Genomic DNA, 16,985 nt, shown 5'->3' with positions numbered 1-16,985 from the left:
TCTTGATTATAAACTATGCTTTCCAAGGAATAATAGCTATCAGGGCCTAGAGTTCACAATTGTTCAGCTGAGGTAGGAAATAGGTGAGTTGTGTGACTAGGGTTTCTTCATACTGTTTATACCCAAAGCAACCAAATCTATACAAAAGAAGTAGCTTTATGCCTTACAGAGCAGCCCCAGGTCCTAAAGAACATGCTAGGATATGCTTGGGTATTTGCAGTCACATGTATACTTATCCTCTTTCCAAGGATAGCTTGCTTGTAGCCACTGAGTAATATTTCTCAATTTCAAGGTTTGTTCTTGTTTTTTCATTGGTGTAAGCAAATGAAGTATATGTTCTCCCTGCATGGGATACTGCAGACTAGTTTTCTTAACACTTCAAAGAATTCTAATACAAGTAAACCCCATATCTTTGATTTTTCAGTCCCATCATCTGTAAAGTGGGAATGTTAGTAGTGTTTAGTTCATAGAATTATATGAACAATGGACAAATCTAGGTACAGAAGTACCAAACACATGGTAAGTGCTTAACAAATATTATTTTTTGTTACTATTGTCACTATTAATATTCTGTTACACAAATGAGAAGTTTAATTATTGGATCACACACAGTAAGGAGCAGAGACTGGCTCTGATTCTAGAGCCTAGCATATTACCTACTCAGCTATCCTGAAACAGAAAAGTAATTATGTCTGGCAACGAGACTGAAGCAGAGGGTCAATGAAAGTGAAGTTAGAATGGAGAGCATCCAAAAAGAAAAAAAATTGCAAAAAACCTTTACAATAACTAGACAATGAAAGCAATGACTGGATTCACTGAAAAGAAATACAAGCTAACGATCCTCAGGGCAAAAAAAGTAAGAACAAAGATTATTATCTTAATGGCTCATTTGCTTCTAAACATTAAACCAATGAAGGATAGAGATAATATTGGGGGCTAACACACATCAGAAACCATCCTTGCTTCTAAGAAATCACAGAGAACATTGAAAGGCAATATGGGCAGATGTGATACGCTGGCACAGAGAAGGCAAGGGAATTTACAATGCATATTTTCACACAAAAAAAAATAGAAGAAAACTCCCAAGTAATAAGAAATTTTAAAAAGTTGTCTTATAGATTAATTTTCAGAGCAACAACAATAATAACAATAATAATAATAACCTTCAAGTATGCCAAATGTGCTGACTTCCATAATGTTTTGAAGTGTATTAGGTTTCAGTGTCCCTTGGCAATGACTATTTTTGTTAGACCTTTTCAAAGAATCTTCTTACTCAGTCAAAAAACAGATCCATCTGTGACCACCTGCAGATCAGGCCCAGCTGCCTGCTGAGGGGCGGAGCCGCCCCTCCCCCAGCACCTGCAAGGTAGGCGAATCTGCGACCCACGGGCAGGTCAGGCCCAGCAACCTGCAGAGTTACAGAGCTGCCACACGCGCCTGTAGGGTACGCGGACCTGCAACCCACCAGCAGGACAGGTCCAGCGGCCTGCTGAGGGGCAGGCCCGCTCCCTCCCCCAGTGCCTGCAAGGTAGGCGGGACTGTGACCACCGGCAGATCAGGCCCAGCAGCCTGCTGAGGGGCGGAGTCGCCCCGTCCCCCTGCACCTGCAAGGTAGGCGGACCTGCGACCGACTGGCAGAGCAGACCTAGTGGCCCGCAAGCGTGGTAGACATACCACCCCAATTGGAGGCTGCAAGGGAGATTTTCAACTATACAAGAGCAATATAAATAAATAGAGGGAAAATTTCAAAAACACAACAGTTTCACCAAGCAGAAAGAAACGCTAGCAGTATGAAAAGACAAGGAAAGAAAGGACCACAAGCAATGCAGGTCAACTCAAATTTAGAAGAGGTAATAGCTGCAACAGATGGAATGTCAGAAAAAGAGTTCAGGATATACATGCTTCAGATGATCTGGAGTCTCAAGGAAGACATGAGACAGCAAAAACAGACAATGAAAGATCACATTGACAAGGAACTACATAAACAAATCCAGGAAGTAAAAGATCAATTTCACAGGGAGATAGAGGTAATAAAAAACAAACAAATAGAAATCCTAGAAACGCAGGAAGCAATAAACCAACTTAAAAACTCAATTGAGAATACTACCAGCAGAGTAGATCACTTAGAAGATAGAACATCAGACAATGAAGACAAAGTATTTCAACTTGAAAAGAACATAGACAGCTCAGCAAGTCTGCTAAGACACCATGAGCAGAACATCCAAGAATTATGGGATAATATTAAAAGACCAAACTTAAGAGTCATTGGGATACAGGAAGGCACAGAGCTCCAAACCAAAGGAATAAACAATCTATTCGGTGAAATAATACGAGAAAACTTCCCAGATTTGAAGAATGAGACAGAATCCCAAATCCTAGAAGCCTACAGGACGCCAAATGTGCAAAACCATAAGAGATCCACACCTAGACACATTATAATGAAGATGCCCAACATACAGAATAAGGAGAGAATTTTAAAAGCTACAAGAGAAAGGAAGCAGATTACATTTAGGGGTAAACCAATCAGGATAACAGCTGATCTTTCAACACAGACTCTGAAAGCTAGAAGATCCTGGAATAACATATTTCAAACATTGAAAGAAAATGGGGTCCAACCAAGAATCGTGTATCCGGCGAAATTAAGCTTCAGGATGGAAGATGAAATTAAAACCTTCCACGATAAACAAAAGTTAAAAGAATTTGCAGCTAGAAAACCATCTCTTCAAAAAATCCTTGGAAAACATTACAGAAGAGGAAATGGAAAACAACAATGAAAACCAACAGTGGGAGGTAGGACAGTAAAGGGGGGGAAATAATCAAAGACGAAAACAAATCAGGTTTAGTAGCATTAATAAACAAATATGGCTGGAAGAACAAACCATATCTCAATAATAACCCTAAATGTTAATGGCTTAAACTCACCAATTAAGAGACACAGGCTTGTTGAATGGATCACAAAACAAGACCCAACAATATGCTGCCTACAGGAGACGCATTTGATAGGAAAAGATATACATAGACTAAAGGTGAAAAGTTGGGAAAAATCATATCACTCTTATGGACTGCGGAAACAAGCAGGAGTGTCCATACTCATATCAAATAAAATAGATTTCAAGCCAAAGTTAATCAAAAGGGATAAAGAGGGACACTACATACTGCTCAAGGGAACCATACACCAACAAGACATAACAATCATAAATATATATGCCCCAAACAACGGTGCTGCTATGTTCATCAAGCAAACTCTTCTCAAGTTCAACAGTCTAATAGACCACCATACAATAATCATGGGAGACTTCAACACACCTCTCTCACCCCTGGACAGATCTTCCAAACAACAGTTGAATAAGGAAACTATAGAACTCAATAACACAATTAACAACCTAGACTTAATTGACATATATAGAATATACCACCCAACATCAAGCAGTTACACTTTTTTCTCAGCAGCACATGGATCCTTCTCAAAAATAGATCATATATTATGTCACAGGGCAACTCTTAGACAATATAAATGAGTAGAGATAATACCATGCATCTTATCTGATCATAATGGAATGAAACTGAAAATCAATGATAAAAGAAGGAAGGAAAAATCATGCATCACTTAGAGAATGAACAATAGGTTACTGAATGATCAATGGGTTTTAGAAGACATCAAGGAGGAAATTAAAAAATTCTTAGAGTTAAATGAAAACACAGACACAACATATCGGAATCTATGGGACACATTGAAAGCACTTCTAAGAGGAAAATTCATTGCTTGGAGTTCATTCCTTAAAAAAAGAAAAAACCAATAAATAAATGTTCTCATACTTCATCTCAAAATCCTAGAAAAAGAAGAGCAAAACAACAACAAAAGAAGTAGAAGGCAAGAAATAATTAAAATCAGAGCTGAAATTAATGAAATCAAAACAAAAGAAACAATTGAAAAAATTGACAAAACGAAAAGTTGGTTCTTTGAAAAAATAAATAAAATTGACAGACCCTTAGCCATGCTAGCGAAGAGAAGAAGAGAGAGAACTCAAATTACTAGCATACGGGATGAAAAAGGCAAGATCACAACAGACACTTCATAAATACAGAAGATAATCAGAAATTATTTTGAAACCTTATACTCCAATAAAATAGAAGATAGTGAAGGCATCGATAAATTTCTTAAGTCATATAATCTGCCCAAATTGAGTCAGGAGGATATAGACAAACTAAACAGACCAATATCAATTGAGGAAATAGAAGAAACCATCAAAAGATTACCATCTAAGAAAAGCCCAGGACCGGATGGGTATACAGCAGAGTTTTACAAAACCTTTAAAGAGGAACTAATACCAATACTTTTCAAGCTATTTCAGGAAATAGAAAAAGAGGGAGAACTTCCAAATTCATTCTACGAGGCCAACATCACCCTGATTCCGAAACCAGACAAAGACACTTCAAAGAAAGAAAACTACAGACCAATATCTCTAATGAACCTAGATGCAAAAATCCTCAATAAAATTCTGGCGAATCAGATACAAAAACATATCAAAAAAATTGTGCACCATGACCAAGTAGGATTCATCCCTGGTATGCAAGGCTGGTTCAATATACGGAAATCAATAAATGTTATTCACCACATCAATAGACTTAAAAATAAGAACCATATGATCATCTCTATAGATGCAGAAAAGCATTCGACAAAGTACAGCATCCCTTTATGTTCAAAACTCTCGAAAAACTAGGGATAACAGGAATATACCTCAACATTGTAAAAGCAATCTATGCTAAGCCTCAGGCTAGCATTATTCTGAATGGAGAAAAATTGAAGGCATTCCCTCTAAAATCTGGAACAAGACAGGGATGCCCTCTCTCACCACTTCTGTTCAACATAGTTCTCGAAACACTGGCCAGAGCAATTAGACAGACGAAAGAAATTAAAGGCATAAAAATAGGAAAAGAAGAACTTAAATTATCACTATTTGCAGATGACATGATTCTATACCTCGCAGACCCAAAAGGGTCTACAAAGAAACTATTAGAGCTAATAAATGAATTCAGCAAAGTGGCAGGATATAAAATCAACACGCATAAATCAAAGGCATTCCTGTATATCAGCGACAAATCCTCTGAAATGGAAATGAGGTCAACCACTCCATTCACAACATCCTCAAAAATAATAAAATACTTGGGAATCAACCTAACAAAAGAGGTGAAAGACTTATACAATGAAAACTACAGAACCCTAAAGAGAGAAATTGAAGAAGATCTTAGAAGATGGAAAAATATACCCTGTTCATGGATAGGCAGAACTAACATCATCAAAATGGCGATATTACCAAAAGTTCTCTATAGGTTTAATGCAATGCCAATCAAAATCCCAACAGCATTTCTTGTAGAAATAGAGAAAGCAATCATGAAATTCATATGGAAGAATAAAAGACCCAGAAGAGCAAAAACAATACTAAGCAGGAAGTGTGAATCAGGTGGTATAGCAATACCAGATTTCAAACTATACTACAGAGCAATAGTAACAAAAACAGCATGGTACTGGTACCAAAACAGACGGGTGGACCAATGGTACAGAATAGAGGACACAGAAACCAACCCACAAAACTACAACTTTCTTATATTTGATAAAGGGGCTAAAAGCATGCATGGAGGAAGGATAGCATCTTCAACAAATGGTGCTGGGAAAACTGGAAATCCATATGCAAAAAAATGAAACTGAATCCCTTTCTCTCGCCATGCACAAAAGTTAACTCAAAATGGATCAAGGAGCTTGATATCAAATCAGAGACACGGCATCTGATAGAAGAAAAAGTTGGCTACGACCTACATACTGTGGGGTCAGGCTCCAAATTCCTCAATAGGACACCCATAGCACAAGAGTTAACATCTAGAATCAACAAATGGGACTTACTCAAACTAAAAAGTTTTTTCTCAGCAAAAGAAACAATAAGAGAGGTAAATAGGGAGCCTACATCATGGGAACAAATCTTTACTCCTCACACTTCAGATAGAGCCCTAATATCCAGAGTATATAAAGAACTCAAAAAACTAGACAATAAGATAACAAATAACCCAATCAACAAATGGGCCAAGGACCTGAACAGACACTTCTCAGAGGAGGACATACAATCAATCAACAAGTTCATGGAAAAATGCTCACCATCTCTAGCAGTCAGAGAAATGCAAATCAAAACCACCCTAAGATACCCATCTCACTCCAGTAAGATTGGCAGCCATTATGAAGTCAAACAACAATAAGTGCTGGCGAGGATGTGGGGAAAAGGGTACACTTTACATTGCTGGTGGGACTGCAAATTGGTGCAGCCAATTTGGAAAGCAGTATGGAGATTTCTTGGAAAGCTGGGAATGGAACCACCATTTGACCCAGCTATTCCCCTTCTCGGTCTATTCCCTAAAGACCTAAAAAGAGCATGCTACAGGGACACTGCTGCATCGATGTTCATAGCAGCACAATTCACAATAGCAAGACTGTGGAACCAACCTAGATGCCCTTCAATAGATGAATGGATAAAACAAATGTGGCATTTATACACAATGGAGTATTACTCTGCATTAAAAAATGACAAAATCATAGAATTTGGAGGGAAATGGATGGCATTAGAGCAGATTATGCTAAGCGAAGCTAGGCAAGCCCTAAAAAACAAATGCCAAATGTCTTCTTTGATATATGGAGAGTAACTAAGAACAGACTAGGGAAGAAGAGCACGAGAAGAAGAACAACATTAAACAAGGATGAGAGGTGGGAGGGAAAGGGAGAGAGAAGGGAAATTGCATGGAAATGGAAGGAGACCCTCAGGGTTATACAAAATTACATACAAGAGGAAGTGAGGGGAAATGGAAAAATAATACAAGGGGGAGGAATGAATTACAGTAGTGGGGGTAGAGAGAGAAGAGGGGAGGGGAGGGGAGGGGGGATAGTAGAGGATAGGAAAGGCAGCAGAATACAACAGACATGAGTATATCAATATGTAAATCAATGGAAGTGTAACTGATGTGATTCTGCAATCTGTATACGGGGTAAAATGGGAGTTCATAACCCACTTGAATCAAAATGTGAAATATGATATATCAAGAACTATGTAATGTTTTGAACAACCAACAATAAAAAAAACTAAAAAAAAACAGATTCATCAGTGTATATCAAGAATATTCTATTTTTAGGCATCAATTTTTGTTTCTGTTGTCTATAGCTGAGGAGATTGTAACCCAAACCCTAATGCAAAAATATTTTATAATATCTCTCAATCCTATGGATAGATTGGGTGATTCTTTTTTATTTGTTCTTTTCAGTTATAAATGACAGTAGAATGTATTTTGACGTACCTTACATACATGGAGTGTAACTTCCTATTCTTGTGGTTGTACATGATGTGGAATTGCACTGGTCATGTATTCATATATGGATGTAGGAAAGTTATGTCTGATTCATCCTACTGTCTTGACTATTCCCATCCATCTTTCCCCCATCCCTCCACCCTCAGTCCAGTCAGGTAACCCTCTACTCTTCCCTCCTTTCTGCCCATTGTTTGTTAGGATCCACATATCAGAGAGAACATTCAGCCTTTGATTTTGGGGGGATTCGCTTATTTTACTTACCATGATAGTCTCCAGTTCCATGACTGGTTGATTCTTATGCTCATTAGTATATGCTGCCATATGTGTTGAATTCCCCAGGGGCAGGGGATAGCTGAGGAATGGAGTTTGTTGATATAGTTAGAATGACTGCACCTCTCTTCCCATGTAGCTTTTTATCCATGGGTTTCTTTCTAACATGACAATTTCAGGGCAGTGTTTCAAGGGGGCAAAAGCAGAAACCACAAAGCTATATTACCTAGGCTACAGTGTCAGTCAGCTTTCTGTCACTGTAACAATTATGGGAGACAATCAGATTACAGAGATAAAAGGTTTATTTTGGTTCACAGTTTTAGCAGTTCCCATGTAAGATCAATTGACCCTGTTGTTTGTGTCCTGTGATGATGAGATAGCATATCATGTCAGGAGTGCATGGTAGATCAGAAACGCTCACTTTATGGTCAGGAAGAAAAAAAGAGAAGAAAGGAGGAAGATACCAGGTTCCCCAAATCCGCGTAGAGGTCATATTCTCAAAAACCTAAAAACTTCCCACAAAGCCCCATCTTTTCAAGTTTCCATCACCCCCCAATAGCATCAAGCTGGGGACCAAGCTTTTCACACATGGAATTTTGGGGGATGCAAAAGATTCAAAATATAACAGTTACACTCTGCTGGTCTGAGAAGTGCTAAGTCCAGTTCTCACTTAAGGGTGGAGAGGTAAACATTACTCCTTGATGGTGGGAGCTGCAATATATTGTGGTGATGGTTTTCTATGTATCTCTCTGAAAGTGTGAGACATTGAAAAATAGCATAGGAACTTCTGATTGGTATTCATTTTATTTATTTATTTATTTATTTGTTTGTTTGTTTGTTTTTTGCGCCGGAGATTAAACTCAGGGGCACTTGACCACTGAGCCACATCCCCAGCCCTATTTTGTATTTTACTTGAGACAGGGTCTCACTGAGTTGCTTAGCACCTCGCTGTTGCTGAAGCTGGTTTTGAACTCTCAATCCTCCTTTCTCAGCCTTCTGAGCTACTGGGATTTCAGGTGTGCGCCTCTGCTCCTGGCAGTATTCATTTTTTTTAATACATTATGAAATTTAGTGACCTGCTTAATCCTGGGAAAATCTTAAATCTGTTATTGCTGCATCACCCTCAAGATTAATGACTGGATTTGACCTCTTCCTATATACTTTCTTTTAAATTAACATATAGAAATAGAAGCCAGAGTGACTTTTGTACTTGATCACTGAAGGATCCAGATTCAAAATAGAATGAAAACAATGGGCAGATTTTCTTATATATATATCTACATTTTCCACATTTAAATATTAACTACACAGATATGACACATCACATCCTCATAATCCCTTGTGAGTCTTTCATGCATGTTATTAAGGCTCATTTCTGGAAGCATTTGTCATATACAGAATTAAATATGATAAATTATTTGGGAAAATTTTGTCATTATTCAGAAAAAAAAGTTCCTTGAAAATAATGAATCTAAACATGGGTGCTTTCAGAGAAAAATGTTCTTCTTGTATGAGACTGGGGAATCAACTGTGATATGGTATATTGACAAAAATTATTTAAATATTTGAGAGAAATTATTTGAAGAATATCAAAATATTGTATTAATAAAATGTAGCTTTACTCCTTGTCTTTGTTTTTTTGTCCATTCAAAAACCTCTGCAGCATTGAGGCAATGAGAATGGTGGCAGTATTGATAGCTTGACCCATCATTCCTGAAAAACCTTATTCCCTCCCTACTTGCCCAATGATGGGGTTTTTCTATCTTGTGTTGGGGCCCCTCTGACCTTAAAGAAGAATTAATGCAAGGGTCACTAACTCCACTTTTAGGAAGAGCCTAAGACTAACCAGAAATAAAAAACAGAGCAAATGCTCTTTTTAAATGCTGGTGCTGTAATAAAACTGCTGTTGCTACTTAAAAGGGCCTATTGTTTGATAAGGATAGTGTGATATTATAGGAACTTCTTTCAGTTTAGATCTAGTCCTAAAATGTATTTTTCTTTAGAACACTATATACATTCTCTGAAATAAAACAGCCCAAGCTGTGGTGTAACAATTGCAATAACTACTTAACAAGATCTGCACTGATGTGTGTGCCTAATTCATAACAGCACTACGACTAACAAACCACACACTGTTGTAATAAGAAACTGCAGGCGAGGAACAATTTTAACCTGTCTACTGTACCAAGAGTGGTTTTGAGATTTTTTTCAGAATCACACATCACATTTCAAGTTTTCTGGGGGCATTTCAAAACAAGCAATTGAAAAAAAAATTTCTTAAGTAATTAATTTAGTGAAAACTAACCAGAAACATCCCAAACACCCACCTTGCCTCAAAGTGCACAGTATGTGCAAAAACCTAGAGGAGGTGAACAAAGGTACCTACAGAGAAGATCATGGGCAGCTGACTGATGTGCAGAGAAAGACCTGAAAGCTATCCCCAATGGCACAGATACCTTGCTCATCTGGTAGAAAAATTGGCAGCACTTGGAATCTGAACCTGCTGGGATTTACTGGATGCATATGGTATTTACAATATAGAAATGAAGTCACTTAATCATATTTAAAGAGAGATGCTAAGAGCCACAGCCAAGTAATATGATGCATGGCATTTTTGGTTGAAAGGTGACTGCTAGCTAGCCATTGAGATGATATGATTATGTTAAGATTTACATTCATATGGATATTGGACTCCTGCTGTCCACCTCGGCCTGCTACAGGACTCCTGGAGAGTTCCCATTGGTTGGGGAAGTGCAGTAGGAGGGAATTCCGGGGGAGGAACTTCCTCTGGGGATCAGGGAGAACGCTGCGTGCGCGTTGGTCGGAAATTTTTTTCCCCCGGGAGCATATGGGGCATTGGCTGCAGTTTCAAAAATAAAGTTTGTTCCTGTTTAAGTGGCTCGTGATTTTGTGCCCAGCCAGACTGCGGCAGAGAGAAACTGCTTGAGGTCTCCCTGGATTTGAGTCTGTTTAAATTGCACAAAATTCTATAAATATTATGTGAAAACCTAAGGCATCAGGCTGTGAGGAAGAAACATGAGGTATTCCATTCCACTGTCCTTATTTCTTAGCTTTACTGGAAATTTTGAATAGTTAACATAAAATTCATAAGGAGAATAAAATCATGGTATTTGCAGGTAAATGGATGCAGTTGGAGAAGATAATGCTAAGTGAAGTTAGCCAAAAAAACAAATGGCAAAGATTTTCTCTGATATAAGGTGACCGACTAATAGTGGGGTAGGGAGAGAGAAAACATAGGAGGAATAGACAAACTCTAGATAGGGCAGAGGGGTGAGAGGAAAAGGGAGAGGTTAGAAGGTTAGCAATGATGGTGGAATGTGATGGACATCATTATTCAAAGTACATGTACTTTATATATAACCAGATATATGAAAAAAATGTGTTCTATATGTGTAATAAGAATTGTGATATATTCCACTGTCATGTATTTAAAAAATAAAAGCAATTTTAAAAAAGGAAAACACACACACACAAAAAAACAATGTTTTCTTGATTCACTTATAGTCAAAAACTCAAGAAGTACAAAATGAACAGTTAGCATACTGTCTAACATCCTAGGGCACGGTCATACAATTTTGTAACCTATTCCTGTATTAATGTATTAATTCCATAGGCTCTGCCAGGAATGGTTTAGGCTGAACATCTATGTGTAATTTTCTCTCATGCTTTCAAAGGCAGAAGATTAATTATAATGACTATTTACAAATCACTACTAATGTTTTTATTTCATTTTTTGTGTGTGATGCTGAGGATAGAACCCAGTGCCTTATGTGTGCCGGGCAAGTACTCTACCACTGAGCCACAAACCCAGCCCAACCACTCATGTTTTTAAATGTTGTTTTAGATAACATTCATATTTATCTGGTGGAGAGTGCATCAGATCTAGAACAACATAAGAAATTTGGCAATACACATGGAACACTCCTTTAACAGAGACCACGATGTAAGTCAACCAAAATGCGTACACATTAAATGTTCATCCTCATGATTTTCACCTGGAATTTTGTGACACTTCTTTCCAAATTTCATCTGACAGAATCCCAACTAGTATGTTTGCTAACAAAATGAAACTCATATGTATCACACCATGGTAGCCTTCTTTGGCTTTTAAGCTAAAGGCTTAGAATATAATCTTGTTGATAAGCATATTAAAAAACAATAAGCAATCCCATGATCTTTCTATGTGCCACATCAGTCATTTATACATATATGTGTGTGATTATATATGCAAATGTATTATATACATATTATATATATATATATATATATATATATAAATTCAAATGTAATCACATGGCTCTCAACTTCACTTTTTTCTTAACAAACAAACATTAAAAAACCTACTGGTTTGGGTTGTGCTATGAGCTAGACACAGATATTGTAAAGAGGAGTAATGTACATATTTCATCTCAATAATAATAATATATTCTATTTTACTGTAATTCTCAAATTACCTACTCTTTAAAAATCTTAAAAATTATCAATGACCCTTTACTGTTTTGTATGTAAATTTCACTTATTAACAGTTATCATATTAGAAATTTCAACTGAGATGTTTTATAAATACTATGAATAATACCATTTCATATGAACATGCATGATATATTCTGTGAAAAATAACTTTTTTAAAAAACACATTGGAAAGAGTAGTGTCACATTTTTGCAAACCTACTTAATGTCTGTCTGGCTTAAGATAGAGCATCTAGATCTTACATTTTGCACTAAATCTTTTATATTGTCACATATCAGGTTACCTCTGGAAGACTCTATTTCACACTTATGAGAAAATGGTGTTTTAATATAATGTGTGTGTGTGTGTGTGTGTGTGTGTGTGTGTATGGTTTTTACCTTGTTCAGGTTCTGGATCACAGTTTTTTGAGAATCACTACTATATTGTACAAAATGCAGTTCACAGTTAATCACAATGTGGTAATAGCATCATTCCTAAATGGCTACTAGAGCATAGGAAGAAATTAGGAAGTATCTACCACTTACAGAGCTCACCTGATGGAAAATATTGATGATCCTCAAGCAGAGGAAATACCTTGGGCAAGGTATTCACATGAGATATAGTGCAGTATATTAAAATAATGGGATGAAACTGAAAGAAACCAAGAAAAGCAATACATGAGCCTGTGGAGCAGATTTTGGATAACCTAAGAAATTATCTGCATGTCTTACTTTAAAAATATTTGGATTCTATTTACATGATATACAAAGATATTTTAGAAATGGCAAGCAGCATTAGCAATATTTTAAATTTCAGCAGCATGACATGAAGCAAACAATTATCCGTAAAACTCTAACAATGCTATCACTCTCTATAAGCAAACTTACTGAATTGTTTGGAGATTAAAACAAGTTAATGATTTTTGCCTACTTACCTCAGTACTCCATAAGTAGTAATTGTTTTTATTGTTAGTGTTGCTATTATCAAATATATATTTTAGATGTCACTCAGATGCAGAGAAGACAAGGAATGCAGGAAGAGTGGAATATGAAAGGCTGCCAAGAGTTGGACAATCCACCAGGTGAGAGATGATGAGGATCTGTCTGAACTAAAGCAACTGCTGTGAGGCTGAGAAAGACCACTTGGAACTTCACAGACATTGAGGATACTGAAAAGATCGAATTTGATGACACTTTGGGTAGGAGAAGAAGAATTGTAACTTATTTTAAATATTCTTACCTGGATTAATCAGTAAAATGGTGAAATCATTAACAGGATTGAGACAAAAAAATAATTTTGTTTTTTCTTGTTCCTCTTTAGAGGAGAGATAAAGGAAAGCCAATTTGAATCATGAAATTGTGAAAGGCACTGAGGAATAAGACAGTGCCAGAACTCAAAGAGATTACAATAAATTTGTTAATCAATGTTTCACCTTCACTAAGGAAGAGAAGTCATTAGACTACAGAAGTATGGTTGTGGGAATGAGGCACTAAATGAAGGAATTTCCATGCACTGAAGATGCCCCTCAAACTGGGTTCTTTGTGTCGGTAAAGGTCTCCAAGCTGGAGCTCAGCTCTAGCTTCCTCCTCTACTCATTGCCTTCTAATAGCCTCTCCTTCCTCGAGTTCTGTCCTTTTCACCTTAACAGCTCTCCAAGCTGCTTCTTCCTCCTCATCTCCATTGATTCTGTCTTAGTTTGTGACTCAGTTTCTACTACATATCCACATCTGGTCTCTCCATCTTTTTCTATACTTCCCTTTAAAAGTGGAGATTGTGAGCCTTTTTGTTTACCCAAACCAGGATAGTTCTGAAAGTGGAAGGATGTGCTATTAACTATTATTTTTTGAATGAAATATCCAGACCATGAGAGTCCTAGACAAATCAGGATGCTTAGAATTACCTCCATGTAGCCACCATAGCAACATTTATACGATGCAAGTTCACTCTTCATGTAGGTATCACCAATGGTCTTTTATAATCTGCAGGTTCAAGTTCAAACTCCTTTTTGTTGCATACATGTTCCTTTATGATCCAACCCATGTGCCCTCCTGGGGCCCATCTGATATCACTTCTTCCCTTTGCTTCACACTGTTATCAATGATAGCTCTAAATTTGCCCTGCCACCATCTATTAATAGACCCCTCCACATCCAGTTCTTTCAACTTTTCCACTCCAGTTAACTTCACCGTCCTTCAGGAATATGATCGTTTCAACAGCCAACTATTCCAGGACGAGTTCTCTGCTTTGTTAAGCCTGCTTAGATCCTTTTGATTTTGTTACTATTGCATCCTGGGAACTTATCATAGGACTGAGCATAATGTTCTACAATTTTCTTTCTTTGTTTGTCTTTTTAATCTGATAAAAGATGAATATTCTAAGGACAGGATTTTTTTATCTTGTAGTTCTTTATCTATGAATTTAATAGAGTATTTTGAATATTTTCCATATTTATAAATTTGTTGAAATAAAAACCAAGCTGAGCTTTGATGGATTATAAATCAGGTTGATGGAGAGACAGCAACACAGGAAAGAGGATGAGGAACAAGCAAAAAAAAAAAAAACAAGCTAGCATCAGTTTTAAGCAGATACTTGTAGAAGCCACTTTCCCAAGGAATAAAATAAGAATAAAGGAAATATGGAAGGTGAATTTTATTAGATAAGATCAAAGTAGGTTACGATGTCCTTGAAAGTCAATCTGGATGGATAGTGGGGCTTGTATAAGCATAAGGATATCATCTTCTAAGCAGCAGTTGAAATGGAAGGATGAACTGGGATGGGGAGACAAGTTGTAAGAATTGCAATAAGAACTGATAGTTTTAAATCCAGAAATTGAAGTAAGTGAGCAGATACAAGGAACAGAACATGTTTTCCGGATTAGTAGAAACTATTAATATACTGCAAACAAGAATAATTCTGAATCCCAGTTCACATACATTAAGAAACTCATATTCTTTTTTCTTGAAACCACTCATCATAGCTTCTATTGTTAATAGTTGTACAAAGGTATGTTCAAAGGCAATTTCAAATGATAAAATAACAAACTGCCTGAAGAAAATGATGGTGAAAGAACCATGGATGTTTTCTAGCTAGTGGTGAGGAAATCATGGTTAACAGTTCAGAAGGAAAGAGCTAGGGAAAGGAATTGGTTCAGCAGAATAGAAATGGATTCTTCTATGACAGGATCGCCTAAGGTGAAGCAAGTGTTTACTTCTATAGATTAAAATGTGGGCCAGAGGGGTAAATAAGCTTTTTTACTTCTAAGTAGTAAAACCTGACCCAAAGTCTAGAAATAATAGGGTGGCATGTTTGAATCCAAAAGTGGATGGACTTTCCCACTATTAGAGGGAAAGAAAACCAGTAAATAGTGAATAACATATAGCACAAATTAAGCCAAAGGAAAAATATTTTAGAAGCATACCCCAATTTGGTCCTTCCAATCCACTATAGAAGATATAATTGAGTTAGTTTAACATAAAAGAAATATGAAATTTAGAGACAAAAAAAGAAAAATGGCTATATCAAAAATAATCACTTTCTGCCTTATGTAGTGGCGCCGGCCTATAATCCCAGAGGCATGGGGGGCTGAGGCAGGAGGATTGTGAGTTCAAAGCCAGCTTCACCAAAAGTGAGGCACAAAGCAGCTCAGTGAAACCCTATCTTTAAATAAAATACAAAATAGGGCTGGGGATGTGGGTCAGTGGTTGAGTACCCCTGAGTTTAATCTCCCATACCCTCCCCCAAAATAATCACTTTCTGGAATATTTTTGATTAGAGATTAGGAAATAATTCACATTGTAGAAGGGGTAGTTGTAACCAATTACTGTTAAAGTCTGTCTGTCTGCTTCTAGGATGAAGGTTTTTAAGGTGTTTTAAGCATGATCTTTGGAGAGGGGAAACTGAAAATCTAAAAATTCATAATAAAAGATGCCTGGAGGCAAAGAATTAAGGAATATTTAAGCCTGAGGTAGAATGTAACTATCACCTCTTATGTAGACTGCTTATCATGACCTTTTTCCAAAGAGTACAATACAGAGAGAGGAGGAAGAAAGGAATAAGTTTACAGAGGAGTAAACACAAACTTTGTCTCTGCCAGATGATCTTGATCATCATCAGCAGCAATAAGTCATGTTGGTCACAGCTCACTGATTCCAATCTAATCATGAGAAACCACCGAATGAATTCCAACAGAAGGAAATTCTACAAAACAGCTGTTTAGTACACCTCAAAATTTTCCATATCATCAAAACCAAGGAAAGTTTACAAAACTGTCACAGCCAGGAGAAAACTAAAGAAACAGGAGACGTGACAATTAAATAAAATGTAGTTTCCTAGATGGAATCCTGAACTAGACAAACTAAAGAAGGGCCATTGAATATATAATATGTATATACCCTCATTAACAATAAAATATTAATATCGGTTCATTAATTGAAACAAATGCACCATCCAGATATAAGATACTAAAAAGTAAAACTCGTGGTGTGGTTTATGTTAACTCTTTGTACTGTGTTAGGTTTCTGTAAATTTAAAACTGTTCTGATGAATAGTTTTTTTTAAAAAACAGTATGTTGAGCAAAAGAAACCAGAAATATGAGTGCACATGTCCTGGGTTACTATTTATAAGAAATTCTTGAACAAATAAAGCTAATCTTTGGCAATTGAAATATGAATAGTAGGCTTTGGGTGGGAGGCAGAGATTGACAGGAAAGAGGCATAAAGGGAATTTCTGAGTGATAAAATATTTTGCAAGTTGACTGTATGATATGTAAGTGTAATGAGGAGCCTGGCTCCATTTTTGATATTTGACTCTTGTCATTTTAAATCTTAACCCCACAGAAGCTTTGCCCCCCTATCTGGGAAAAATGATTAAAAACAATAAAAAAGCTAGGTGATTCCTCCA

This window comes from Ictidomys tridecemlineatus, chromosome 4, assembly GCF_052094955.1.
Source record: "Ictidomys tridecemlineatus isolate mIctTri1 chromosome 4, mIctTri1.hap1, whole genome shotgun sequence".
Lineage (NCBI taxonomy): Eukaryota > Metazoa > Chordata > Mammalia > Rodentia > Sciuridae > Ictidomys > Ictidomys tridecemlineatus.
This window is presented reverse-complemented; position numbering follows the sequence as displayed.